This window comes from Abramis brama, assembly GCF_963993115.1.
Source record: "Abramis brama genome assembly, chromosome: 1".
NCBI classification, from domain to species: Eukaryota; Metazoa; Chordata; class Actinopteri; order Cypriniformes; family Leuciscidae; genus Abramis; species Abramis brama.
The window spans coordinates 31,645,421-31,673,283 of record NC_139963.1 but is presented as its reverse complement, the minus strand read 5'-3'; the positions used below and the strand labels follow the sequence as shown (position 1 = coordinate 31,673,283).

Sequence of the window (27,863 nt, the reverse complement as noted above, 5' to 3'; positions counted from 1 at the left end):
TACAACGGGACGCTGGGCCAGACTTGGGCCAGCGCGTCCTCGTTCTTCGAGAAGAACCTCTGGCACTGAGCGTTGTCGCTCGTGGCGAAGAGGTCGACTTCTGCTCTGCCAAAACGGCGCCACAGCAGCTGGACTGTTTGGCGGTGTAGAACCCATTCCCCAGGGGGAACGTTGTCCCTGGACAGTCTGTCCGGGCCGTCGTTCAGGCGGCCGGGCACATGCGCGGCTCTCAGCAAGCGCAGTGAGCCCTGCGCCCAGACCAGGAGGCGTTCTGCCAGAGCGCAGAGGATTCTGGATCTGATTCCGCCCTGATGGTTCACATAAGCCACCACTGACATGTTGTCCGTACGGACTAGCACATGGTGTCCTTGCAGGTATGGGAGAAAATGTTTCAATTAGGGATGGGCATCTCCATAACTAAGGCGATACGATACGCATCTCGATGCATAGCCAACGATACGATACATTAAAGATACATATAAGCAGCTACCGATGCGATACGATTCACTACGATTTCGATGCGATTCAGCGCGATGCGATTCAATGTAATATGATGCTATGCAATTATAGATAGTTAACTTTTATTTATTTTAAAATAAATATCAGACATACAGCAAATCATAAAGTAGCTTAAGTGCCTGACTTTTAATGGCTCTTTCACAAACAAAAGATTTGGTTTTCACAAAAAAAAAAAAAAAAAAAAATTTCAGCTGAAAGAAGATGCTGTTTTAACAAACAATAATAAAAAATAAACGTTCATAACTGTATTCAAATGCAATATATATATATATCCTACTTTAAGGTTGTAGGTGACTCTCATGACACGCCTCGCACTCCGTAGTGTTGTGATGCGTCATATTCACGTAGCAGCTGCAGCAGTGGTGATGAGAGAACGTGCTTGAGCAACAGTTGAGTGATGGTGATGAGACGCGAATGAGGGGAAATCGCGTCCATCGCACCATGCTAAACGCATCTATCGCGCCGCAAGACCACCAGACGCGCGTCAACGCGTCTTTTTAACATGGAAATCACTAGCTCCAGACGCTCTATTCGCGTTCGTTGTGGACGCAGCAGTATAATAAAATATTGGTCACAAATGATTGATCACTTTCTAAATAGTAGAAGTATAGCGCATCTACTAATAAATATAAATGAATAAATCGTTTTTTACCGATGCAAATATGTTAGAAACGATGAATCGCGATGCAAATGCCAACTTATCCGATGCACACTTATTTAAATCGATGCATCGCATCGTTAGCTTTTATGCCGATGCACCGATGCGAATCGGTGAATCTTACCATCCCTAGTTTCAATGCATTTTCGACCGCAAGCATCTCCAGACAGTTTATATGAAGGCTTTTCTCCTGATCTGACCAAAGGCCATAGACCGGTCTGCCCTCGTAAAGCGCCCCCCAACCCAGGTTGGAGGCGTCCGTCGAGATCGCTTTTCGGTGTGAGATGACTCCCATCGTAACTCCCCGTTGGTACCATTCGGCTGCCAGCCAGGGCTGCAGGGCTGCAGGGCTGCAGGGCTGAGACACAGCCCTGAGTCACACTGACTCGCGAGCAGCCGGCAATTCACGCTCCGCGGGGCACTCTCGCTCTCAGCCAGCGCTGGAGCGGGCACATTCGCAGTAAGCCCAGCTGCAGAACTGCTGCAGCTGATGCCATGTGGCCCAACAACTTCTGAAATGCTTTCAGGGGGAAGCACCTGCCTTTCTGAAAGGACGCGGCGAGGTGTCGAACACGGCGCGCGCGCTGTGTTGACAGTCTGGCCGTCATAGCCACCGAGTCCAGTTCTATTCCCAGGAAGGAGATTGACTGGCTGGGGATTAATGAGCTCTTGGCCCAGTTCACCGAAAGACCCAAGCTTTCCAGGTGACTGAGAAGCGCTAGTCTGTGGGAAATGAGTTCCTCCTCTGACTGCGCTAGCATGAGCCAGTCGTCCAAATAGTTCAGAATTCACATCCCTTGTGTTCTCAGGGGAGCGAGGGCCGAGTCCATGCACTTCGTAAACGTACGGGGTGCTAGAGACAGGCCAAACGGAAGGACGGTGTATTGATATACCTGGCCGTCGAAGGCGAATCTCAAGAATGGCCTGTGACGGGGAATAATCTGAATCTGAAAGTATGCGTCTTTCAGATCGAGAGAAATAAACCAGTCCCTCGGGCGGATTTGCGCGAGGATTTGTCTGGTCGTAAGCATTTTGAACGGCCGTCTCACGAGAGCTTTGTTCAAATATCTCAGATCTAATATAGGTCTGAGCGCTCCGTCCTTCTTGGGAACGAGGAAATAACGGCTGTAAAAAGCCCGCCTCGGTCAGGGAAGGGTGAACTCGTTCTATCGCCCCTTTGCGTAATAGTTTCGCTATCTCTGCATGAAGCAGATGGGCTGCTTTGGTATTCACTCTCGTCTCGGTCCGTGCTAGAAAGCGCGGGGGACGGCGAGCGAACTGTAGCGAATAGCCCCGTATTACAGTGTCCAGCACCCATTTCGACACACCCGAGATAGCCTCCCATGCTTTTGCACTCATGGCTAGGGGTCGAATAGCCTCTGGGTCCCAACGGAGGCGCTTGCGCGGTGCCCGCGCTGTTGATGCTGGGGAACGGGAGCTCGCTGATAGCGACAACCAGCTGGGCAGTGCCCAATAACTCGGTCCCTTGGGACGGAGAATATTTTGCAGCAAAGAGCCGCTTTTCGCTTTTCGGCGCGAAAGCGGCGTGGGCGTCAATGTGTTTACTAGCAAGTGTGAGCGCTCGTAGGCGGGCACAGGGCTTACATTCACAACATGGCCGGTGGCGGGGAGTTTTATGCGATCTGCTCCCCAAGATAGTGAGACAGAGCGGGCAATGTGTAAGTGTGGGCACTGGATCGTGGGCACATTTCCTACATTTGACACTCGAGCACCATCAAAGTGCGAGGGGTGGGTTCACTTTCTGCATGTGAGAAGCTGGCCGTGAGCTCGGATCAGCGAACAGCATAAAAAATTTTGCCGCCAGAGCCAGAATCAAACACGGATCTCTGGCGCGAAAGCCTGATATTCCGCCACTGAGCCACAGGGGAAGAATACATAGGCTATCGGTTCGCGCGAGCATATGAGAGTCATGTTTCGTGTCGGTGTTAGCTTGCAGACGTGCGTGTATTATAACAGGCTCGTTACTGCAATATTAATATTTCCAGCCGTCTGAACTAAGAGGGGACTGAGAAATGTGTGAGAATTGGAGATTGGCCCGGCCTCAGCGGGGCTACAAACACTCTCTCTCCTCCTTTCGCTGGTAAGTGACGGGCGCGGGGGCGGTAGCTTTCTTGTAACGTAAAGAAAAACTAACCCCGTGACCGTCCGCTTCTGCGATCCCTTGTGAGCGGCGCAGTCTGCGCGGCTCGAACAGAGGGAGAGAGTGCGGGGAGAGGGGCGAGTAGCCAGAGAGCGTCATCATGTTTTGCAGGCGTGCGTGTACTGTAGCAGGCTCGTTTACTGCAGTATGGATATTCCCAGTAGCCTGAACTTAGGAGGGGACTGAGAAATATGTTTGAGATGGAGGTTAGACCGGCCTCGGCGGGGCTAAAACACACTTTTCTCCTTAAACATTTTAAAAGAGAACAATACATCACGGTTGTTCCAATGAACATTAAGCTGTGTCGTCAGCAAGTCGTTTCCCATCATGCTTTTGATCAGCGCAGTCAGTGGAGAGCAACTGTGCTCGACTGCAGAATCCGACAGGTGCACCTTGCGCTCGCGAGAGATTTTTGACATACGTCAGCATGACATCAGAGCAAGGCGGCCCGCATTCGGACACATTTCTAACCGGCATGCATCTCGCGCTGATCACCGGTGATCGATTCTGCGCAGATTTTGCTCATCTCAAACAAGCCTATTGTGCACGAGCGTGAATCCGGTGAATCCCGCGATATCCATCTTTGATCTCGCAGGTGTCAGATCCACTGCAAGAAGAGAGAACTGTCCGTCTTGCCTGCACTTTTTTCACTCCTCCTCTCACTGCAGCCCCCTACTCTCGCGTACATTTCAGGCGAGGCAATTAAGGCGCATCTCAAACAAGCCTATTGTTTACTAATGACTTCGACGTCACAGCGATGTCATCATCTGTTTAGCTCGACCTTATGCACCAGAGAAACGAGGGTGATCTTTAGAATATTGTCTTTTAACTTCCGTTTTTGCGGTCGCTCTGTATATTTCTATGGCGCTGCTGTCCAGGAGTAATAGCTTTTGAAGTGGATCACGAGGACTGTAATGTTTAAAGCAGATGACTTAACAAATGTCAGTCGACCGGGATGATTATAAAACGAGCCGTTCATTCATAAACATGCAAAATCACTGGAAATACAGACCGGAAGTCAAAAGACAAGGAGCGCAGTGCTGAAAAGGGGCGGGGCTACATAAGCTACTAAGGTCTATATCAGATAACCCGATGTGATTGGTGCAGCTCGGATACAGGGGCACATTTAATGAGCACCAGCTCATTATCCTCCCATTGCTGCTTCAATCATTTTGAACGGACAACGTGTAGCCTATGCCATATTGTTGTATGGCATACACATATTGTTGCAATAACATGCTCAAGACACTTTAAGCTATTTTTATTGTTTTTATGTGTGTTGGTATGTGGGTAATATGGATGAATACAGTTTGTTTGCTATGAGAGATGTCAAATTTCGTTGTATACCATGCTAATAAAACTAAATTGTTATCATATCTAGACATTTTAATAAAGATATAATTTACCTGTTGAGAGTGTGTTGGCAGTCTTTGTAGTTGTATCTGAGCTCCAGAAAATCAGTAATGAGGTGGCTTTGACAGTTACAGATTTGAAAAACAAAAAGACGGGAAAAAATAACCCTAAACTCTAACACACAAGTAGCCTAAGTATTTATATATATATATATATATATATATATATATATATATATATATATATATAACTGAAATCTGCCTGTGCAGTATAATGTGTGAAGATACATTCTAAAAATTAATGTCTTATGTCTTAATGTCTTATGTTGCTTATAGGTACATTTAATAGTAAAGGATTTAAAGATATTTTGCCAGAAATTAAGTAAAAAAAGACCTGCAATTCATTAAGAATTTATAGTGTAAAAGCTGCACAAAATTATAGATTCGTGGTGCCATGACTACAATTTGGCATGAAGTCATGTTTTAGTACGTTTAAAATGAATTTAAACGCTTTTGAATACAAAAAAGTTCGGAAATGTTTTTTTGATCTAATGAATGTGTTGTGTCATATCACTTGGATAATTAATTAGCTTTCGTTGATAGATCCACGGATTTCAATAATAGGCCTAGTAAACGGAAACGATAGGTTTGAAGTTCAATGTTTCTGCACATCAGATAACGTCTAATGTCTCATTGTGATGCGTTTGACTACTGGGGTAAAGGCACACAAGTGATCGTCTCAGGTAAGTTTGTTACTTCTTTCACATCTGAATTTTTCTAGCTTAGCCTATATACTTGCAATTAAAAAAATACCGTCGTCTGCAAAAAAATAAAAATAAAAAAATAAATTGCTTGATATACTGTTAGAAGATTGTTTGTATTTCCATATTGTCGGCATATCTCTAGGCCTATTGTTTTTATAAACTCGGATTATTTTGATGTTGCAGTAATGCAAACTGTTTTAAATTATTTTTATAGCTGGATTTCATCTTTCAAAACTTAGAGCCATAACGTAAAACACACGAAGTATCCTATCCTGTAGCCTTTATAATGCAGAGAAAATTGAGAAAGTGCTAAATAAATTACTGTTTTCATTTAGACACATAGCTAGTGAAAAAGCGAAACACAAGGTTTAAATGTTTTTTTGTTTTTTTTAGGCCAGGTATAATTATGGTAATGCAGAGCACATTATATTTAACAGAGTAGCCTATAGGAATTAGGCTTTTGTACAATTGATATTGTGGGAATGCAAATTTATTAAAATGTTTAATTTAGGTTTACATTGAATTTAGCATGTTAAGGTTAGGTATAAATTATGATTATCAGAGTTTTCTAGCAAAAGACTCTGGTCAGTCCTGTTTTACTGAAACTCTTGGAGTTTGTGTTTTAGCAAGAAAATCCAGCCAGTCCTGTACTCGGGTCTCAGTGTTTGAATAGATATGCTGAGTGGATTAGGGTGGGCAATGCTCTCAGTCTAAAACCGGTTCCTAAACCTGTCTTTTTCGGTTCCTGCCCCTAAATGTATATAAACTGTAAGAGAACATTCACGTCAGGCTTGGTGACTGCAGCTACCGACGGCTCGTGTTCTCAATAAAGAAACCTGCTGAAGAAACAACCAAGTCTCCTGGTCTTTTCGATTCTAAGTTCACAACAACTTGGTGCCGTGAACCCGGATGGAGAAAAAGAAAACTCAAAGAACGTCAAGCTCAAAGACCTGAATCCAGATTGAAACAGCAAGCTCAACAAAAGATCTGCTTTCCAGACTGCATCTTTTGGAATCCAGAGCGAAACTTCCAGCTAAACAAAGATTACCAGACTGAATCTTTCCAGCTTCCTCCAGATTGAAACTTCAAGCTCAAAGACCTCAAAGCCTGACTGAGTTCCAGAATCTTCCTTTACAACCAAGGGTTGGTGAGTTTTCGCTCCATTCAAAGAACTGCTACAGACCAGTATATGTGTTTATCCTCTGCGCCGTTCAGAGAAGAGTTAACAGACAGCTGCAGGGTTTTGTTAACTAAGTTATCCTTTAAAAAAAAAAAATCCTTTTTTTTTAGAGATGAAAGATACCCTCTGCCCGTCAGGGAAGATTAACATTACAGGTTAATATTGTGTACCCTTTGCTTTAGGCAGAGAAGAATTAGCTTTACGTGCTAGTTATTTCGTTTGATCCTCTGTTTTTGTAGGCAGGGAAGATTTTAGCGTAAATTGCTAAATATTTAGTTTGATCCTCTGTTTTTTGTAGGCAGGGAAGATTTTAGCGTAAATTGCTAATATTTTGTTTTATCCTCTGTTTTTTTTGTAGGCAGGGAGGTTAAGTGTGAAGTGTTGGTCATTTGGAAAGTTAGCAATAGCTGATGTGTTAACAAGTGTACCCTAGAGAAGTTTTAGTTTTTTTGTTTATTGTGTGGTAAAACAGAAAACTCACAGAAATGTTTAGAAAAAATGCCAGACTGATCCCCACAACAGAAAAGGGTGGTTTTGCGATTCCATTGTGGTCAGAAAGTGAATTAAAGAAGGAACCACAATTAGCAGATACAGATTGAACAGAGTCTTTACAATGAATACTGGTCTGTTGCAGTTGTTCTTTGTTTGTTTGTTTTTAACCATATGCACTGACCTACACACCTGCATATGAAGACCCAACCTCCAGAAAACAACTAGACCAACTGCAGAGACTACAACCAACACAGAAGAAAAAAAATACACAACGCAGACTCACCTACGGGAACTTCAGTCATCCCTCATCATGATCAAGATTGTCGTACTACTACTAACCATCATGGACATCGCACAAAGTGTGGACCCCAGAAACAACATCTTCTTAGAGCTGATGAATATGTCAAGAAATGCCTTGTTTGCTGGAAAGAACGTTTGCATGCCACATGCACCTTCAGTAGGAGCCGGAATCCCATGGGTTGCACACCCTATCTCTGTCTACAGCATCCTACCCAGCCAATTCAACGGCAGGTACACCCTGGTTTATGTTCTACCAGCTATCAGAGAAAATACACACTCCACCCCAAGCTCTCCACAGCTACAAAATTCAGCTCCTTCTATCAACAAAGATGGCTGCATTCCAGGACTCACTTGTGTTCAAACGTGGTGGTCAAGAACTCTTGGAGCATTAATCCCATCGTATGGTGCTGCACCGGTTTAATGGATCCAACAGAGAACTTGAACAAAATCCAACAAGACATTCTTGATCTTTCAACAAAATTACACCAGATGACTGAAGACAATTCTTCATGGTTCGGAAACTTGATAGGTAAACCCTGGCTGTGGATTAAAGAAATAGCAATGCTGCTGTTATTTCTCCTACTGGCGTTCTACGTATGCTTCCACAGTATCAAATGTTTCATTCAACAAATGACTCACGCCTCTCACGAGAAAGTGACTGGTCGAACCATAAAAGAATATTACCCGTAAGAACTTCACGGACTCTAATTGCATGTTTGTTTCTGTGTCAACATGCAATTACAGATGAACAACACAGATCATGCTTTGTGCCGGTAACTTACACAAGTTACAAGATTGAACTTGCTTTGTGCCTGTAACTTACACAAGTTACAAGATTGAACTTGCTTTGTGCCTGTAACTTACACAAGTTACAAGATTGAACTTGCTATGTGCCTGTAACTTACACAAGTTACAAGAATTAACTTTTAAGTGTATAAATTTGTATTTTGTGAGAGTTTTTTTAAGACTCTCAAAGGGGCAAATGTGGGAATGCAAATTTATTAAAATGTTTAATTTAGGTTTACATTGAATTTAGCATGTTAAGGTTAGGTATAAATTATGATTATCAGAGTTTTCTAGCAAAAGACTCTGGTCAGTCCTGTTTTACTGAAACTCTTGGAGTTTGTGTTTTAGCAAGAAAATCCAGCCAGTCCTGTACTCGGGTCTCAGTGTTTGAATAGATATGCTGAGTGGATTAGGGTGGGCAATGCTCTCAGTCTAAAACCGGTTCCTAAACCTGTCTTTTTCGGTTCCTGCCCCTAAATGTATATAAACTGTAAGAGAACATTCACGTCAGGCTTGGTGACTGCAGCTACCGACGGCTCGTGTTCTCAATAAAGAAACCTGCTGAAGAAACAACCAAGTCTCCTGGTCTTTTCGATTCTAAGTTCACAACAATATCAATAATGTAGCGCTGTGATAGTTACTTCGACTACTGGGGCCAAGGGACGCAGGTCACCGTCACAAGTAAGTTATTTACTGATTTTTTTTATTTTTTTTTATCTAGATATATTTCATATTCATATCTGCAATTTAATAATATATAGGCCTATGTTTGGTTTTAATACAGAGAGGCTGAAATCTGTTAAGCAAATTAAACAAAGACACCATAAATTATGTTGCATTATAACTTAATAGATCTGTCGAGGACAATATCGAGAGTATTTTGGCGTTTTAAGGTCTTTGTTTAGTTTGCTGAACAAATTCCAGCCTATCCAAAACACCTATAATCTAGCACATTTCTATATTTATTTTTTTTTTAACATTGACGGTTCAAACGTTAACAGGATTTACAAAAAAATGATATCAACAGCTATCGTATAATAATGAGAAGCCTTCTCATAATAATGATTTGGGTATACTTTCTTATAATATTAAGAAACTTTCACGTAATAAAAAACCTTATAGGCTACTTTATTGTATTTGAAATATATTCCCTTTTTCAAAAGTATAGCCTTCCCTACCCCAAAGCGACAAAATAAAATAAAATTCTTTATCAAAATTTATAAGGAAAGACAAGTAGGCTACTTTGTTTAGGCTTGGCTTGTAGGTAATTCCAAACCTGCGCACATATATTCAAACGCACATAACTATAGAACCCATTCTAAATGCGCATGTGAACGCCATCAGCGTTTCTCACAGGTTCGCGTTTAAAGTCTGTATAGAGAGAATGGTGTCGTCTTAGCGGCCCCTAATTTAATAACAAATGATCGTTGCGACGGAAGCAAATCAATCAAAACTAACTTTAGCTGGAAAATAACTTAATTAAAGAACCGCTATAAAGCCAAAACAATCTCTGTTACCTAAAAGTATACGCTTATCTCTGTAAAGCTGCTTTGAAACAATCTACATTGATTAATAGATTAGTTAAAAGATGACTTGACTTGACTTGACTATTGCAAATATACAACTTTTAACACACTTTAAAATAATTGTAATTTAGTATATTTTAGAAAAATATATATTTTAGAAAAATATACTTGGAGTGAAAATTCATTTTAATTTTTTAAAGTGTATTTATTTGCACTTTACTAAAAATATAATTTAGGTATATTTTAACTGTGTGCTGGAAATGATCATTGTAACAATGCATTGAAAGTAAACTTTCAAAATACATTATAATATTCAATAGTATTTTGTACAAAATATAGCTAAGTTTTATTTGTCTTTTATGCGCATTTGTTATCGAAGACAATGTGTGCAATTTTTAGTATACACTTATGGTCGAAGCTGATAACCTCGTGGGCAAGTGTGTCGACATGAGGCGCCTTTGAGAATTGTGATTGCTGGTGCTGAGGGGATAGTAGACCAATTACAGTGGGTGTTGGGCCATTACTTTTGAATTTGAGCAAAACAGGTTTTGGGCACTCGATTTTTATTACTAAATTTATTTTTATTTTTTATTTGAGCCTAATGAAATTTAACAAGCTTAATAACATAGCTTACTTAAATATTCCCAAATATTAATTTGAGATACTGATTACTGTTTGAAGTTTCAAAAGGACAATGCAGCGGCCGATTTCATTTCATGTAATGATTCTAATTTTTTGTTTTTTATTTTATTTTATGTTGATTAACAATAATATATAATTAATTAATTAATGCAGTGTAGATTTATAATTGTTTCCAGATTAAAATGTTATAGGGGACTTTCTTGGGATGCTGAAGCACCTGTCCAACAGTTCCACTGCATTGGGCTTCATCAGTGTATGTAACCTGCATGTGTGTTTTGTGTGGTTTCACCCTTATAGGTGAAGATCCCAAACCACCAACAGTGTTTATGATGTCTCCACGTGAATCTTCATCTGATTCCCTAATTGTTGGCTGTCATGGCGTCTGGGTTTTCACCTGCTGAATCTGTCAGTTTCAAATGGATGGATCAGAGAGGAAATGCCTTGACTGATTTCATCCAGTACCCTACAGTAAAAAATGGAGAAAAGATGTTGAAAGTCAGCCACATAACTATTAATCAAACGAATTGGAATCAAAATAAAATTATGTGTACTGCAGTACACCCAATGAAAACAGTCAATGAAACATTAAGAACAGGTAACAACAGACATTAACAGGATGAACATTTAACTAAACTGTTGTGGTAAAATTAGAGACATTTTAAGATTGCAAAATGTCAGATGTCCTCAACATAGTTTAATTGCACATAAATCTTGATTTAATTGCAGGGAATCCACAAAAACCAACTCTGAGCTTGGTTCCCGTTACAACTCCAAAAAGTACATCTGTCATGTGTGTTATTGAGGATTTCTACCCCAAGAAGCTCGCTGTACAATGGAAAGTAAATAATAACAGCATGAGCGAGCTAAAACTGAAAAGCAAACTAAATGAAAATACAGGTCTTTACACAGCATACAGTTTTTATGAAGTCAGCAGTGAGACTTGGAATACAAATACTGCCTATACCTGTGAGGTCACACATCAGGGAATACAGATTATTGAGAAGAAGAACTTCAAAGGTAAATCATTTAATGTTGGTTTACTAGTTCATGCTCTCACTTCTATTTCAAATTCACACAAGGATACACTCATTCAAACTAATTCCAATTCACAGATATACACGTAAATCCAAATTTACACATGAAGTTATATACTTTCTTACTCCCTTGTAGCAAAATTCACACTGACGCTGAAGCCACCAATTCAGAGAGAACTATTTGTCTATGATAAAGTTGTTTTGGAAGCTGTTGTTTCTGGAGATGTACACGAGACAGTGCAAGAAGCTTCAGTGTCATGCACAGTGAAGAATGGACCTGTACCTATCAAGAATATCAAACCAGGAAATGTCTTTACTGACACTTCACTGTTTATGAAAATCCACAATGTCACCATTGATAAAGAAACATGGTTTGATGGAGAAAAAGTCATTTGCACCATCCGTGACACAAATAATAACAGAGAAATCAAGCAGGAGATTCTTTTTGATAAAGGAGGTAAGTCAATGTTACTTCCAAATAATTTACTTTGTGGCTGTATGTGCAGGTGCAATTATAATTTTATGAAAATGGAATATAACAATTTTTCTGGCAAAAACTGCAAGCCCATTTGAAATGCTTTCGCTGTCAAAAAGCTTAGACTGTCTTGATACAGTATTGTTATTCATTATTGTTTGATTCTTCTGTTTGTTTATTGAACCTTTATCACTTCCTTTAACTCAGATGGACAGAAACCCAATGTTACCATTCACAGACCTGATCTTTACAACGACAGTGTCTCTCTGGTGTGTGAGGTCACAAGCCATAAACTTGGTGATGTCTATATCATGTGGCAAGTGAACGGAAATCCTTACATAGAGGGCATAAACAGTTCTCCCAACTGTAAAATGGACACCAAATCTGTTCTCAGCATCCTAACAGTGTCACAAAAAGAGTATGAAGATCCCAAAACCACCATCACCTGCACAGTCAAACACGCCAACATGAAGAATACAAGTGCTCCATTACAAGTGACAACAGACAAAAGTAAACAGCCAGAATGTCCAGTTGATTATTAACTTGTATCTGTTCTTTTGTTTATTTTCCAGTGCTTATGCTCTCTGTTGCTCACTTTGTCAGATTATCTGTCTTTGATGTTTTTGTGCATTTGTCATTGTTCTGCTTTTTTTTTACTTAACTGCATGTGTCAAACTTTAAAGCCAAATTCATGCTCAAAACTATGCTTAATTTGTTATTGCATGAAAAGAAATATGAACAGAAACATAGTTATCATAATATCATAGTTTGAAAAAACAATTTCAAGAGCAAAAATGTATTCTGGCCTGTGTGAGTGTAATGTGTTTGTTAAAATTGCGCATTTATGTTTTGTCCTGTGCTTACTGTACCGCTGTGTTCATGTCCTCTGATATAACAGTTTCATGTTGTATGTTTCAAATCAAAAATATTTCATTTTGGTTTGACATTTATGTTGTTTTACAATTTTAAGCAATAAATATTTGTGTTTGCAACTCTGTGTAACGATCACCAGCTGGAGTGCCCTTGAGAGCCACCAGAGGGCACTCCACATAGGACTCTCCTATTCACTCACAAACTACAGTTCCCATAACTCACTGCCTGGACTCATCATCACTTATCACTGATCACATTCACCTGTACCTCTTTCACTGATTGCATTCACCTGTCTCATCCTGTTAGTCTGTCTATTTATACCACGTTCATTCATTCACTCACCGCGAAGTCTTGTTGTACTGTTAGTCTGCATTTCCGAGCATTTTCCCTGGTTTCTTGTCTGGTTTTTGAATTTCTCGCCCTGGTCCCTGGATTACTCTCTTGCCTCTGGTCCCTGCCTGTTTTGTTAGTTTGTTTCTTTATTTGTTTGTTTGGACTGCCTACCTGTGTTTTGACCCTTTGCCAGTACTTTGGATTACGCCTTTGGATTACCCCTTCAATAAAAGCTGCACTTGGATCTCTACCTTCGAGCCTCGGAGCAGTTCATGACAGAAGACTTCGCCACACCCAGATCCAGCAGCTATGACCTCCAGGAATGCAGCAGTACAGATCTCGCCTGATCTTCCCAGCATGAGCCGGGAGTTCGCTGGACAGATCGCAGCCTTGGCCCTGGATAGCCTCGATCTGTTCCAGTATACCTGGGGGTTTGTTCCTCTCGCTGCCTCTTGTTCTCTGGGGGACGAGGCAATTAAGTTGTGTTACCGGCTGGGGGCTAAGGAGGTCGACCCGAGGGAGCTCCCCGATCTCTCCGGTCTGGATTGGAGAGAGGCACTCTCCAGATGTCTGGAGAGCTTCCTTCCGTGGCACGCCATGTCACCGTCTGCCCTTCACGCCAGTCCAGCCGAGCCTGCACTTCACGCCAGATCTGCCGAAGCCAAGGCAGTAAGCGTCATGCCCGCCGCGCCTGAGACAGCAGGCGACATGCCTGCCAGGCTAGAGCCCTCTTCACCGCTGGTCCCGTCCAGCACAGAGCCTTCTTCACCGCTGGTCCCGTCCAGCACAGAGCCTTCTTCACCGCTGGTCCCGTCCAGCACAGAGCCCTCTTTACCGCTGGTCCCGTCCAGCACAGAGCCCTCTTCACCGCTGGTCCCGTCCAGCACAGAGCCCTCTTCACCGCTGGTCCCGTCCAGCACAGAGCCCTCTTCATCGCTGCCCAGCACAGAGCCCTCTTCATCGCTGTCCAGCTCAAAGTCCTCTTCGCCGCTGGTCCTGCCCAGCTCAAAGTCCTCTTCGCCGCTGGTCCTGCCCAGCTCAAAGCCCTCTTCGCCGCTGGTCCTGCCCAGCTCAAAGCCCTCTTCGCCGCTGGTCCTGCCCAGCTCAAAGCCCTCTTCGCCGCTGGTCCTGCCCAGCTCAAAGCCCTCTTCGCCGCTGGTCCTGCCCAGCTCAAAGTCCTCTTCGCCGCTGGTCCCAACCAGCTCAAAGCCCTCGCCGCCGCTGGTCCCGTCAAGCTCAGAGTGCGCTTCTGCTGATCCAGAGACTGTTCACGTCGCTTCTGCTGATCCAGAGACTGTTCACGTCGCTTCTGCCGATCCAGAGAGTGAGCTTCACGTCACTTCTGCTGATCCAGAGACTGTTCACGTCACTTCTGCCGATCCAGAGACTGAGCTTCACGTCACTTCTGCCGATCCAGAGATTGAGCTTCACGTCACTTCTGCCGATCCAGAGACTGAGCTTCACGTCACTTCTGCCGATCCAGAGACTGAGCTTCACGTCACTTCTGCCGATCCAGAGACTGAGCTTCACGTCACTTCTGCCGATCCAGAGACTGAGCTTCACGTCACGTCCGCCCGTCAAGTGTCTCGTCCCGCCGAGACTGAATCTGTTCCTGAGCCTGAATCTGATCTTGATACTGAGCCTGAATCTGTTCCTCTTCTTCTTCCCACGCCTGTGTCTTCGGACAAGATGGCCGACTCCACGCCTGTGTCTTTGGACAAGATGGCCGACTCCACGCCTGTGTCTCAGGACAAAATGGTCTCCGCCGAACCAGTGTCTCCGGACAAGATGGTCTCCGCCGAACCAGTGTCTCCAGACAAGATGGTCGCCGCCGCCGAGCAAGTGTCTCGGGACAAGATGGTCTCCGCCGAGCCAGTGTCCTCAGCAGAGTTACCCTCTACAGAGATGGCTGCCGACATGCCTTTCCCTGAGCCGGTGTCTGTTCCAGTTCCTGAGCTGGAGCCAGTTTCTGTGTCTGTGTCTGTTCCAGTTCCTGTGTCTGTGTCTGTTCCAGTTCCTGAGCCAGTGTCTGTGTCTGTTCCTGAGTCGGTGGTGCCAGTTCCAGTGCCAGCTCCGGTGGTACCAGTTCCGGTGGTGCCAGTTCCAGTTCCTCCACCGTGGCCGCCCGAGGGGTCTTCACCGCCGTGGCCGCCCGAGGGGTCTTCACCGCCGTGGCCGCCCGAGGGGTCTTCACCGCCGTGGCCGCCCGAGGGGTCTTCACCGCCGTGGCCACCCGAGGGGTCTTCACTGCCGTGGCCGCCCGAGGGGTCTTCACCGCCGTGGCCACCCGAGGGGTCTTCTCCGCCCAGGCCGCCTGAATGGTCATCTCCGCCCTGGCCGCCTGAAGGTTCGTCTCCTCCTTGGCCGCCTGAATGGTCGTCTCCGCCCTGGCCGCCTGAAGGTTCGTCTCCTCCCTGGCCGCCTGAAGGGTTGTCTCCCCCCTGGTCGCCTGCACAGCCTGCTCCACCCTGGTCATCTGCACAGCCTGATCCGCCCTGGCCTCCCATCCTGCTGCAGTATCCAGGTCCTCTGCCGCTCCACGGGCCTGGCCCTCCATCCCACCCCCGGGTCCGCCTCCGCTCCACCTCCCTCCTGGACAGTTTAGGAGCGTCTGGAATCCGCTCCTTAAAGGGGGGGCTATGTAACGATCACCAGCTGGAGTGCCCTTGAGAGCCACCAGAGGGCACTCCACATAGGACTCTCCTATTCACTCACAAACTACAGTTCCCATAACTCACTGCCTGGACTCATCATCACTTATCACTGATCACATTCACCTGTACCTCTTTCACTGATTGCATTCACCTGTCTCATCCTGTTAGTCTGTCTATTTATACCACGTTCATTCATTCACTCACCGCGAAGTCTTGTTGTACTGTTAGTCTGCATTTCCGAGCATTTTCCCTGGTTTCTTGTCTGGTTTTTGAATTTCTCGCCCTGGTCCCTGGATTACTCTCTTGCCTCTGGTCCCTGCCTGTTTTGTTAGTTTGTTTCTTTATTTGTTTGTTTGGACTGCCTACCTGTGTTTTGACCCTTTGCCAGTACTTTGGATTACGCCTTTGGATTACCCCTTCAATAAAAGCTGCACTTGGATCTCTACCTTCGAGCCTCGGAGCAGTTCATGACACTCTGCATGATTTAGTCCAGCTCTTATGGTTCTTATAATCAGAAACTTTGCATGCTTTACATTCTGGTCCTGTTTTATCAGTATTTAGAGAAATTATAATATTTTTGTGACTCTGCACATAGTAAAGCCACTTATGGTGACCACCAAAGTCACCAGTAAATATTGACATTTACAATCAATAAGGCAAACAGATGTTTTGTTGTAAGGATGTAGCAATATTTTATGTGTACTTGTATTATTCCAGTTTTAGTTAATGTCTGAGATTAAGTTACTTGGGGAAAAAAATAGCAATATGCTTGAGCTTATTTTTTATAAAGTGTATGGTAAAATGCAGAAACAGTGCAGGACAGTGTTATATGTTTGTCTCTTCTATGTACATTTAACTGTGTGTGCAAATGAATGTGTGTGAGTACACGTATGCAGTACATGTGGCCGCCATGTTCTTAATTATACACTAACTAGAAGCCTAGTAAGATTCATGGGACTTAAATTCAGGATGTGTGATTTATGTTTGCATATAAGTACAGGACAATGTGCTTATCCTGTTCATATGCCCCATGTACACGTGTTTTCTTTTCCAGGGGAGCCGCCTGAGCCAGAGAAGGGCTTTGCTCTGAACTGTAATAAAGATGTTCTGGAGGAGGATGAGTTCAGAAGCCTCTGGTCCACTGCCACTTCATTCATCTTCCTATTCCTCTTTTCTCTGACATACAGCGCTGTACTTAGTCTCTTCAAGGTAACCCAGACATTACTAAATTGACTACAGAGCCTTTGGGTCATTCTACGAAAATGGTGGCTTTCCTGTCCCGGCCTCAACCACCAAGAAAAACACTTAAAAGTGTCAGATAATGACACAAAATATATGTTTTTTGTTTTAATTGAAGTGTTTTATTGTTAATAAAACATATGTAAGACAGTTATATTGCAAACCATTTTTTATATATATTGTAGAACACGGTCAGTACCATGAAATTGGCTTGTCCCTCGGGTCAGGAGTCGTGGTTTAGTGACATATTTTGAGTTAAAAAATATATTTTTCTCCCCCTTTAAATGTCATAATACAAAGGGAAGTAGTATAGTTATTTAGTGGACTACTTAAAAAACTAAAATATCAACTAAATATTATAAATAATTTACAGGGAATACCTGTCCCTCAATTTCATGTCACTGGTGTTACAATTTATAAAAACCACCACTTTGAAAAAAATCAACATCCTTGCCAACTTCTTTCTGGGTCAAAGGCTCATTGTAGGCGTGGCTGTTTTGAAAAGCACATGGTGAGTGTGCACTCTCTCTTCATCTTTTAGCAATTTGATAAATAATTTGATAATTTCATGCGAGGACTTAAGATGTGTCACTGGTGTTCTACAGTTTATAGTAAGGGGAAAGGAAATTTTATTAATATAATTTTTCAAATTGCATGATTAAGTGATTTATTTACAATTTAAGAAGTGTGGTTTGAGCTACTGTGGCCGCCATCTTAGATATGCCATTTTGTCTGCAGATTTGTCACTGGTGTTATCGTCACTGGTGTTACTGTTGCTGCTGGTAACACCAGTGACATGACGGTAACACCAGTGACAATCAATAACACCACTAACTTTTTTCTCAACATAAGGTTTCATAAAAGCCTCAACAATTATATTAATTAAGACCTGTTAGCATTTCATAATAAATGTATAAAAAATTGTTTGAAATAATCTTATGTTTTGTCATTGGTTTCACTTTGCGTCACTGGTGTTACATTGCGTCACTGGTGTTACCGCCACATGGCATATTGGTTTTCTGGCATTCTATGTTCACAGTTTCATAGAATATGGTTTTTGTATCTACCTAACTGTTGCTGCATTCATTAGTAAGCATTTTAAGGATATGATCATTCAATTTTGATCACTCAACCTCAATTATTTCTAATGTTACAACAAAAAACACAATGGTACAAATAGAAAAATGTCACACAATAGAACTTTACACGTGCCTGTTTAAAGTAAATTATTACTAATCAAGACAGTTTCTTAATATTACATTAACTTTTTCTGTCTTTGATCATGTATGCAAATTAAATAGTCAAATTACATTCTGGGAAGCCTGAATTGTCATCTAAAATATAGGTAACACCAGTGACAAAAAAGCAGCACAAGCATTTTTTAATGTAATGTAGTAAAAATATAAAAATACATTAAGCTGTCATTTAAGTTAATTTATAATGTTAAGAGGTTAACTATTATCTGACTATAAGTTTTGGTATAAAAAAAAGAAATACATTTTTCAAAAGTTCTCTGTTCAAAAAGCCACCATTTTCATAGAATGACCCCTTTAAAATATGATAAATAAGATAGTTACAGTTGTATACATAACGGCTTCACTTTGGATTGCATTATGTAACTAAAATGTGTTTTTTTTTAATTATTGATCTTATTGACTTTTTCCAGATGAAGCACTGATGTTTTTTTTTCCTGAAGACTCCAACGTTTCTTATTCTGATGTTGAATCTACATAATTTGCCTCTATTCACACATTTTTGAAGATATTGACAAATATGCACTCAATCTTCACACACTCATCAATAAAGTCTTATTTTGTCTATTCTTTCAGGTTATCTAGATTATTTTCCTTCAAATATTTTATTTGGCAAGTGACATTATCTTGCCGTTTCAGTAGATGTTACAGGGATAGGACCTTCAGAACATAACATGTGTGAGTATTACTTATATAGATACATACACTGAAAAAAATAGGGAAATGCTAAATTTATTTAATTATGTAATTACAATTAAGGGCAAGTCACACAGAAATTTTGAAGTAGAAACACTGAAATTGTACTCCTGTAAAAAATAATTTAATCTTAAGTTAATCAAGTTGAAATCATAAATCAATGTAATAATTTAATTTAATTATTATATAATTATATAATTATATAATAATTATAATAATTATTTAAATTGTCAAAAAATCATTTTATGACTTTAGCATGAGGGCAAACATATATGTGGGTCATTTGACAAATATGGTTACAAATATGTTTTTTTTTTTTAAATCTTTTCAAAAACTGATGCAATGCAAATGTTTGAGTCATGAACAATGTGTTTAAACAAGCTTCAGTTTTTAAAAAAACATTTCAAAGTGTTTATTTTTATCTCTCTTTTTTTTATGTCAGTGGGTACAACCAAATATAGCTGTACCACCTGACATGGAAAGTGTACCAACCTACCCATACTTGAAATCAGCAGTTTTTACCAGTATTTGAAAGAGATCTACAAATCTTTTCACTCTTCCACAAGGATCCATGTGTGCATTTAAGCCCTCATGTTTGCCATGTGTCTTTGTCAAGTATTGTTTCGTGTAAACACTGGTGGTTAGCACCATGTCTATTTTCCTGTTTTTGTTTTGAGTTTCATGCCATGCCTTTGTTTTATGTTTGATCTTGTTTTTTGATATTAATAAAACTACATTGGGTTCTACAACTTGCTTTCAGTGGACTCCCTATAACAGTTCATTTGTTCAGACAGTTGCACTTGACACATTAGGGGTTTAAGACAACAAAACAAAATAATATGTATTATTTAAATGTACTAAGAATTAATTCAAACTAAATGGGTTTTATAGAATAAAGTGATATATGCCATGCATTTTTCAAATTATTTCAAAAGGAAATAATGCACTTGGACACAAAAATATGCACGTCATGTCATTTACCCCTCTACATTTCAGAAGAACTGATTATCATAGAGTAAAGCTAACTAAACCAAACTGATTAATAAAGTAAAGCTTTCTAACATCATTGGAAGGTTTTTGGTCCCCAAAAGATGTGTTTTAAAAATGTATTTCTGTTTTTTTCAGTTGTTCTGAAATTAAGACAGATTAAACTGCACACAATGACATATTCCTAGAAAAGCTTTAGTTTAAGGTACTATTGCAATGTAGATGTGTTTCTCTCAGTTTCGGTTGTTGTATGTATTTGAATATTTTGTCTCTGGGGATTGAGAATCACCAAAGCAGACTGAGCAGCTGCAAACTTCTGAGCGCTCAAGGAAACGTTTTAATAATAGCCAATAATAAACTTATCTACACGCAATATCTTAAGCTTGATGAGCTAAACAATTCAAAACAATTTGCAATGCTGTAAAATGTATAAAAATTTATTTAATTGTAACAACATCCAATTATGGATTTATGTGTAGTCTACATTACAACTAATACTTAAGATTTACTTGAATTACATTTTGTGGTCCATCCAGAATGCCACTTGAAACATTTTCTGAGAATTTGCTGAAAAATATTGTAATCTCTAAGTAATTTTGCTTTGCTTTTATGCAAATGTGGTGGGCAAGTGTTTACTTTGACTAAGTTCTCTCTAATGAATTTCAGAATTTCAGAATTAGATCTATTCGAGAGCGTCTATGTGTTCAGGGTCTGTCTTTCTTCCTCTTTTTCCCCTCACACCTGCTGAAGTGAAACGTTCATGTTTATGACTAACAATTCTTGGAAATGTTAAAATGTTTACATTTCAAACCAAAGCCTGCTACAATTAAACATTAAATATATATATTTTATCAATCCTATATAATGGTTTATTTTACTTACATTGCTTAGATTTTTTTTTTACAATTGCAAAGTGTTTGGTACTTTTTTTTCTAAATTCTTAACACAGCAACACCTGCATCACACAAATAGTCAAATAGTTACTTTTCTGTCTAAAACCACATTTTGTTCATTAAATACCAACTCTGCATTTCAAAATGAAAAAAAAAAAACTTTTTCCTGCATACACTAACTCTATCAAAACAAGGCAAACCTGATTCAGTATCTAATAATTCTGTTAAAACACCATTTTTTATCCACCTGGGAAATATAGTTAATAATAGCACTGAATATCAAATTACTAACAGTTGATGGCATTACAAAAACTCCATTACTTGTCATGTCTCAGTTCTCTCAGCATACAGGCAATATATAATCCATTGTTTTTTTTATAATTCACTTTCCTTATTTCAACCATTCTTGGCTGAGTGTTGAATGTATGCATTTTGTTGGCAATATACTTTCTAAAAGTCATTACTTTATAGAATGCACAGTAGGAAAAATAGCAAGTAACATAATTGCTCAGGGTCAGATGGGTCCCCTACGCAGAACTTCAGTTGAAATTGCCTTGCAGTGGTGGGGGTGTCGATGCCCTTGGTAGTTTATGCTCTTTCACAGACCGTAAGAAGATCCAACATATGTGGTTTTTGGTTCTGCATGTCTGAGAAATGCAGAAAGAAGTGTTACCTATAGTGGAAGAGCCTCTCCTCAATATTAACAACTCATCTTTATCTTTAGGTCATGTTCCAAGAATATTTAAACTGGCAGTTATAAAACCTCTCATTAAGAAACCACAATTAGACCCGCATAATCTAGAAAATTATAGACCCATTTCAAATCTTCCTTTTATGTCTAAAATACTAGAAAAAGTGTTTAGTTTAGTTTAGTTTAGTTTAGTTTATTTGTTTAGCACATGTTTAGTACAAGTACAAAACTATGCAAGGAGGGAACGAAGCCACTCTACACTCTCAGAAAAAAAGGTACAATTTTGTACCAAAGAAGGTACAAACCCTTGTCACTGGGGCGGTACCTTTTACTGGTACAAAATTGTACCTTAATATAGAGGAACAAATTTGTTCCATTCCAGTTTGTACCTTAAAGGACATGATTTGTACCATGGGCAACCAAAATGTACCTTTTGTTTTTTAAAACTTGTTGGTACAATATTGTACCTTTATCAAAGGTACAAATTTGATCCTTTAAGGTACCACCCCAGTGACAAGCCCCTTTGTACCTTAACTGTGTCAAATTTGTTCCTACAAGAACTATTAAAGGCTATTTTTCTATTGAATAACAAGCACATTCAACAACTGAATCCAAAAGGCATCAATTTAATAATTTCTTTAAATACATATCAAATACATATGAACGTTTGAATACTTTCATTCCAACTTACAGTAAAGTATTTCTTTGTGTAAATACATCAAAGACTTCACAATACAATAAAGACTTAGCAAAATTAACAGAAGATCACTTCTTTAAAAAGATTTGGAAAGAATTTAAAATGCAATTACACTAAAATGTTACAGTACATAAAATATTTTTTCTCATCTACAACAAAGCTAGACTTGTTTTTTCCCCCACTTTTCACACAATACCCTTGCATTTATTTAACTTTTTTAAAACAACCGAACTGCTCGGAAATTTCAGATCCCTCCATTTTTACACTGCTGAAGATTCTCCTCTCACTGAAGACACGTCCAGTCAAGAAGTTCCCAAGATCTGCACAGTGGGTTGAGGTGTAGCCAGTTCTTCCTGAACATAATGAAGTATCAATATTAGTAAAGACAGATGTAAATTTATTAAATTTATACTCCCAATGACAAACTCAAATTTGACCTCTAGACTTAAAGGGATAGTTCACCTAGAACTGAAAATTCTGTCATTTACTCGCCCTCAAGTTGTTCCAAATCTGTTTACTTGAACAAAAAAGAAGATATTTTAAGAATTGAAAATGAAACAGTTGATGGGGCCCCATTAACTTCCATAGAATATTTTTCATACTATTTTCATACTATGGAAGTCAATGGGGCCCAGTGCGCAAGTAATCCATGTGACTCCAGTGGTTTAACCAATTTTATGAAGTGATGCAGGTGCTTTGTTTTAGCAAAAAACACAATTTACCACTTTATTTAGTAGGGGGAGCACTACGACGCATGCGAATTGTGTCGACTCAAGACCAGGTGTTGTTCCGTGAATGTGCTTTAGATAATATTATTTTGTAAATATAGAGGTAAATTATGCTTTTTTTTTTTTTTTGCAAAACAAAGCTTACATCGCTTCATAAAATTGAGGTTAAACCACTGGAGTCACTTGGATTAGTTTAATGGTGTCTTTACTACCTTTCTGGGGCTTGAATGTATTAGTTGCGTAGGCTACCAATGGAGGAACAGAAAGCTCTTGGAGTTCATCAAAAATATCTTCATTTGTGTTCCGAAGATAAACGATGGTCTTACAGGTTCGTAATGACATGAGGGTGTATAATTAATGACAGAATAAATTTTTTTTTGCTGAACTATACCTTTAAGGAATCCTGGAAACACCTTAAATCAACCACAGCATGCACTCGGTCCATTTTCTGGAATAACTGAAATGCAGATAAGAAAACAATTTTAACACAAAAAAAACACCTTTCTGCATTTTTACATTTTCCACAAAGTTTTAAATGATTCACTTAAAGCTTCATACAAAATACCCAGAAAAGTAAAATGTTAAACTAATCCATTTGAATTGAGAAGTTTAGTAAAAAATGTCTGAAGAGACTACCACTTAGTATAATAAACAGATTAAATTTAGGATTTTATTCACATTTAAACATTGAACAAACAGAAGCTCAACCGCACTTGCTTTGTCAAGCGAGAACAAACCTCAATGGTTCTTGCGGAAGCTCAAACGTGCTGCAAAACACACGAGAATGAACATCATCGGTTTTCGCACGTCAAGCAAACATGCTTGAGCTTCCGTTTACCGCAACTGATGTGTGAATTGATGAATATTTATATGTGAATAAAAGCCTAAATTAAATCTGTTCATCATATAAAATGATCGTATCTCTACAGAAAAACTTGGACTAAACTGCTCTATTCAAATTATTTTACGATCTCTTTATTATGGTAGCATACAGGTATCAAAAGACATTTTGAAATTTAATATGCAAAATGGCAATGTAATATATATAAAATGGCAATGTATTTCTTATTTAAATTTACATTTTCCATACCATATGTGCAATGTTTGGGTCAAAGTGACAATTCAAATTCAATAATATAATTAAATTAGCCATCTCCTACACTTGTTTTAACATATAATTTAAACATATTACAAAAATGATTAGAGATGTTTAAAGGCATAATTCACCCAAAATAAAAAAACCTCTGTCATTAATTATTCACTCTCATGTTGTTCCAAACCTGTTAGACTTTCGTTCATCTTTGGAACACAAATGAAGATCTTTTTAATGAAATCTGAGAGCTTTCTGTCCCCCCATTGACAGTCCATGCAACTAAAACTTTGATGCTTCAAAAAGTTCATAAAGAGATCGTAAGACCAATCCATTTAAATCGAGCAGTTTACCGTAGTTAAAATTTTCTGAAGAGACATGATCGCTTTATATGATGAACAGATTTCAGAAGCTCAACCGAACATGCTTGACACATGAGAACAAACCTCTTTCTCAAACGTGCTGCGCAACACATGAGAATGAACCTCATTTGTTTTCGCATGTCAAGCGAACATGCTAGAGCTTCCTTTTACCGTATCTGATGTGAATTGATGAATAAAAGCCTAAATTCAACCTGTTCATCATAAAGCACAAAATTTAGATTAAAACACTCAATTCATATGGATTAGTTTTACAAACACTTTAGGAACTTTTTAAAGCGTCAAAGTGGTAGTTGCTTAGCTGTCTATGGGGGGTCAGAAAGCTCGTAATTGATGTAATTGATGAAAGAATTTTCATTTTTGGGTGAACTAACCCTTTAACATGTTAAACGTAAAATTGTAGCAAAATGATCATTTAAATGCTATTTTCCTTAATTGCATTTACACTCACAGTTAAGACACTTATGATTGCATTTTTATTAAATACCCGCGATGAACGTGGCAAAATTCAATCTGGATTTAAAAAAGGATTCCGAGACGATCATTGCATCAAGTGCCTTAACTTTGAGTGTAAAAGCAACTAGGAAAAATAACCTTAATTATAGTTTTGCTATAATATTTGCTTGAACATTTTAAACATCTAATTTCTGTAATACATTTCACTTTTTATTTTTGAACTTATAAAATTTTCAAATGTATGTTTTAATTTTATGTTAAAGCTAGTGTAGTAATGCAAATGATTATATTATTGATTGAAAAAATTGAATATTTTTTTGCTCCAGATGTTGCACATATCATATAGAAAATGTAAATATAAATACAGAAATACATTGCCATTTTACACATTGCATTGCCATTTTGCACGTTACATTTCATATTGACATTTGGTACCGGTATGCTACCATACTTTGTGAGTGTCAGAGTTTTAGGTGAATATACTTTCAGTTAAGTGACAGAAATCTTTCAGAGTTCATTTGAAATGCAGTTACTGTGCTTTATCAAGATTGACATCACTCTGTCATTATGGCAAACATTTTGTCTTAGAAATATAAATTCAACCTCATCAGAAAAAAGAATATCATAAGATTAAGAAACTCAAATAACACATTGTACTGATACTTGCCTCACAGCTGAGGACGCAGGAAGACTTGTAATGTGTGATCAGTGAGACCAGCACTGACAATTTACCCCATCATGATCTAAAAATCAAAGACACATTAGCTGAGTATATGACATGTAACTTTATATGACTTAGGACAGAATCAGGTAATCGCATTAATTTAAACACAGAACGAGTGATCAACTATTTTATCTGCGCACTGTTCGTTGGCGCTCAATCACGTTGTTCCAAAACCGCATACAGTATTGTGGACTAATGTAAAGTAACGTTAGGCTACACCAGCATGGCACCTCTGGTTGAGCATTCATTTACAACAATAATGTTTTAAATGTGAACTTACGACACAGAAACTCAATTGCTTTAAAATATATGCAGACGGCTATCACTGACTGGATTCGTAGGCTACAATTAAGCTATTTAACGTTACACTCGCTATTATCATGTTGAGTAGCTGTAACGTTTTATACATTTTATTTGGTTAAACATAAACATAAAACCCACCTTTGAATTTCCTCTTCTCTTCGTCTTATAATTCGAGTCCAGCCATTAAAGTACTTCTGACGAGGGCGAAGCCATGGCTTGTGGTGGTGCTCCGTGCTCGTAATCTGCTTCGCGAAGTTCCCGCTCTCCGGTCTATTTGAAAATGCAGTAAGGGCTGCAGCAACCTTGGGCAATCAGTTTCATGTCGCCTAATAGCAAAGTTAACATTTAACAGTTAACGTTATGGTGGATAATGGAGAACAAACGCCATATATTGTACACGTGATGACTTAATAATAGTCAATAATTGCATTAAAAAAATTAAAAAGTGTAACGTTATAACTTACAAGTCAAATGGCTAAAAAGCATTTGGACCAAATAGCTAAATTTAACTCGCTAAAATAACGTTAAGTGGCTGAAACATTTATATTTTAGACTTGTGAACTAAATATATACATAAATTATCAGAACTCACCTTTAAATTTCGTCTTCTTCAAGTTTGATAAAATAATCTCGACCGCGCTGCAGTGTGTAATGTTAGCCTGCTGCTTCCCGCTGTCAGTTCGGAAATTTCCGTGGCTGAAGCGATTTCGACCAATCAGTGTCTTGTTGCTATGCCAAATATTGAACACATCAACCAATCATGAATGAAACAGTAATTTGGTCCATCACTGTACCCTTGATGTGAGAACAATTATGTACCTTCATTTCAATTGTACCTTAACAGGTACCAAACAGTGGCTGTTTCTCAATTCCAAGAACGCAGAGAACGGACTTGTGTTCTCGTGGAGACCGGTCTTGCCAAGCTTCCTTGGAAGAACGAACTCGGAACCGGCCGCAATGACTTCTGGGACACCAGGCGAGTACTAGCTCAAGTCTGCATTCGATGCATCCTCGGTATCAAGATCACATCCGGGTTCTTTCATGCGTACCTCTGTACTTGCGTTCTTGAGAATTGGGTCTGAACTTCGACGGTTAATGATGACGTAAAACGAGAACACAAGGACGCAAGATCGCTGAAGAACGCATATTGAGAAACACCCAGTATCATCAGTGGTCTTTCCTGTACCATTAAAGGTACTATTATTGAAAAGGTACAAAACTGTTCTTTGAGGAACATTTTTTGTACCACCGTGTCCTTTATTTCTGAGAGTGTAGGCTTGTACAGAGTTCCACTCCTGCTCATATTAACTCATGCAGACTAAACACTCAAAAAAACAAAATAAAAAACAAACAACAAACGAAACAAAGCAAGAGCATAAGCAGAAGAAAAACAAAAACAAAAAAAACAATACAAAACAACAATTCAATAACATAAAAGATGATCAATCTAGATAAGAATGCAGAAAAAGCAAGCAATACCTAGAAAGGACTACATAAAGGCGTCAGGCTAGCAATAGTAGTCTCTTCAAATGCTTTTTGAAAGCAGAATAAGAGGACATTGATCGCAACGATGGACTTGAATCACTCCAGAGCTTAGGACCTCTAAAAGAAATATTAAATTGATGTCTTGTAGTTCGTGTGTATGGTAAGAGTAAAGTATTATTGCTATGTCTAGTTTGAAATGAGTGTACATGTGAGATAGGGATAAACAAACTCTGAAAAGAGTCTGGTAGATCTTGTTTCCTATATATAAACTTATGCATAAGTAGACATGTTTGATAAATATTTACCTTATCAATAGGGAGAACTTTGAATTTATTATAAAGGGGTGCCGAGGGTGCATATCTATTTGAATGAGAAATAAATTAAGATATTTCTTCTGTATGACTATTAATTTATTCAGGTAGGTAGGATAGGTAGCTGCCCAGACAATATTGCAATAATTAATGAATGGAAACAAAAAACTATAATATAAGG

General features: G+C 39.4%; 1 long non-coding RNA gene and 2 gene segments (V, D, J or C); all 3 read left to right on the top strand.

The window, feature by feature from the left end:
- The window catches only part of LOC311092653 (Ig mu chain C region membrane-bound form-like), a 302,681-nt gene that overhangs the window by 141,277 nt on the left and 133,541 nt on the right, over nucleotides 1-27,863 (top strand).
- On the top strand, nucleotides 5,371-11,360 carry LOC311080784. 2 transcript variants are annotated; one of them, XR_014605716.1, is made up of 3 exons: nucleotides 5,371-5,433; nucleotides 10,678-10,975; nucleotides 11,107-11,360. It is a non-coding gene; the product is annotated as an uncharacterized lncRNA (long non-coding RNA). The 2 variants fall into 2 exon arrangements; XR_014605717.1 differs by lacking the exon at nucleotides 5,371-5,433 and adding an exon at nucleotides 8,780-8,893.
- Nucleotides 11,555-18,973, top strand: LOC311079194 (immunoglobulin heavy constant mu-like). The segment is given in 4 exons: nucleotides 11,555-11,871; nucleotides 12,097-12,399; nucleotides 16,804-16,958; nucleotides 18,655-18,973.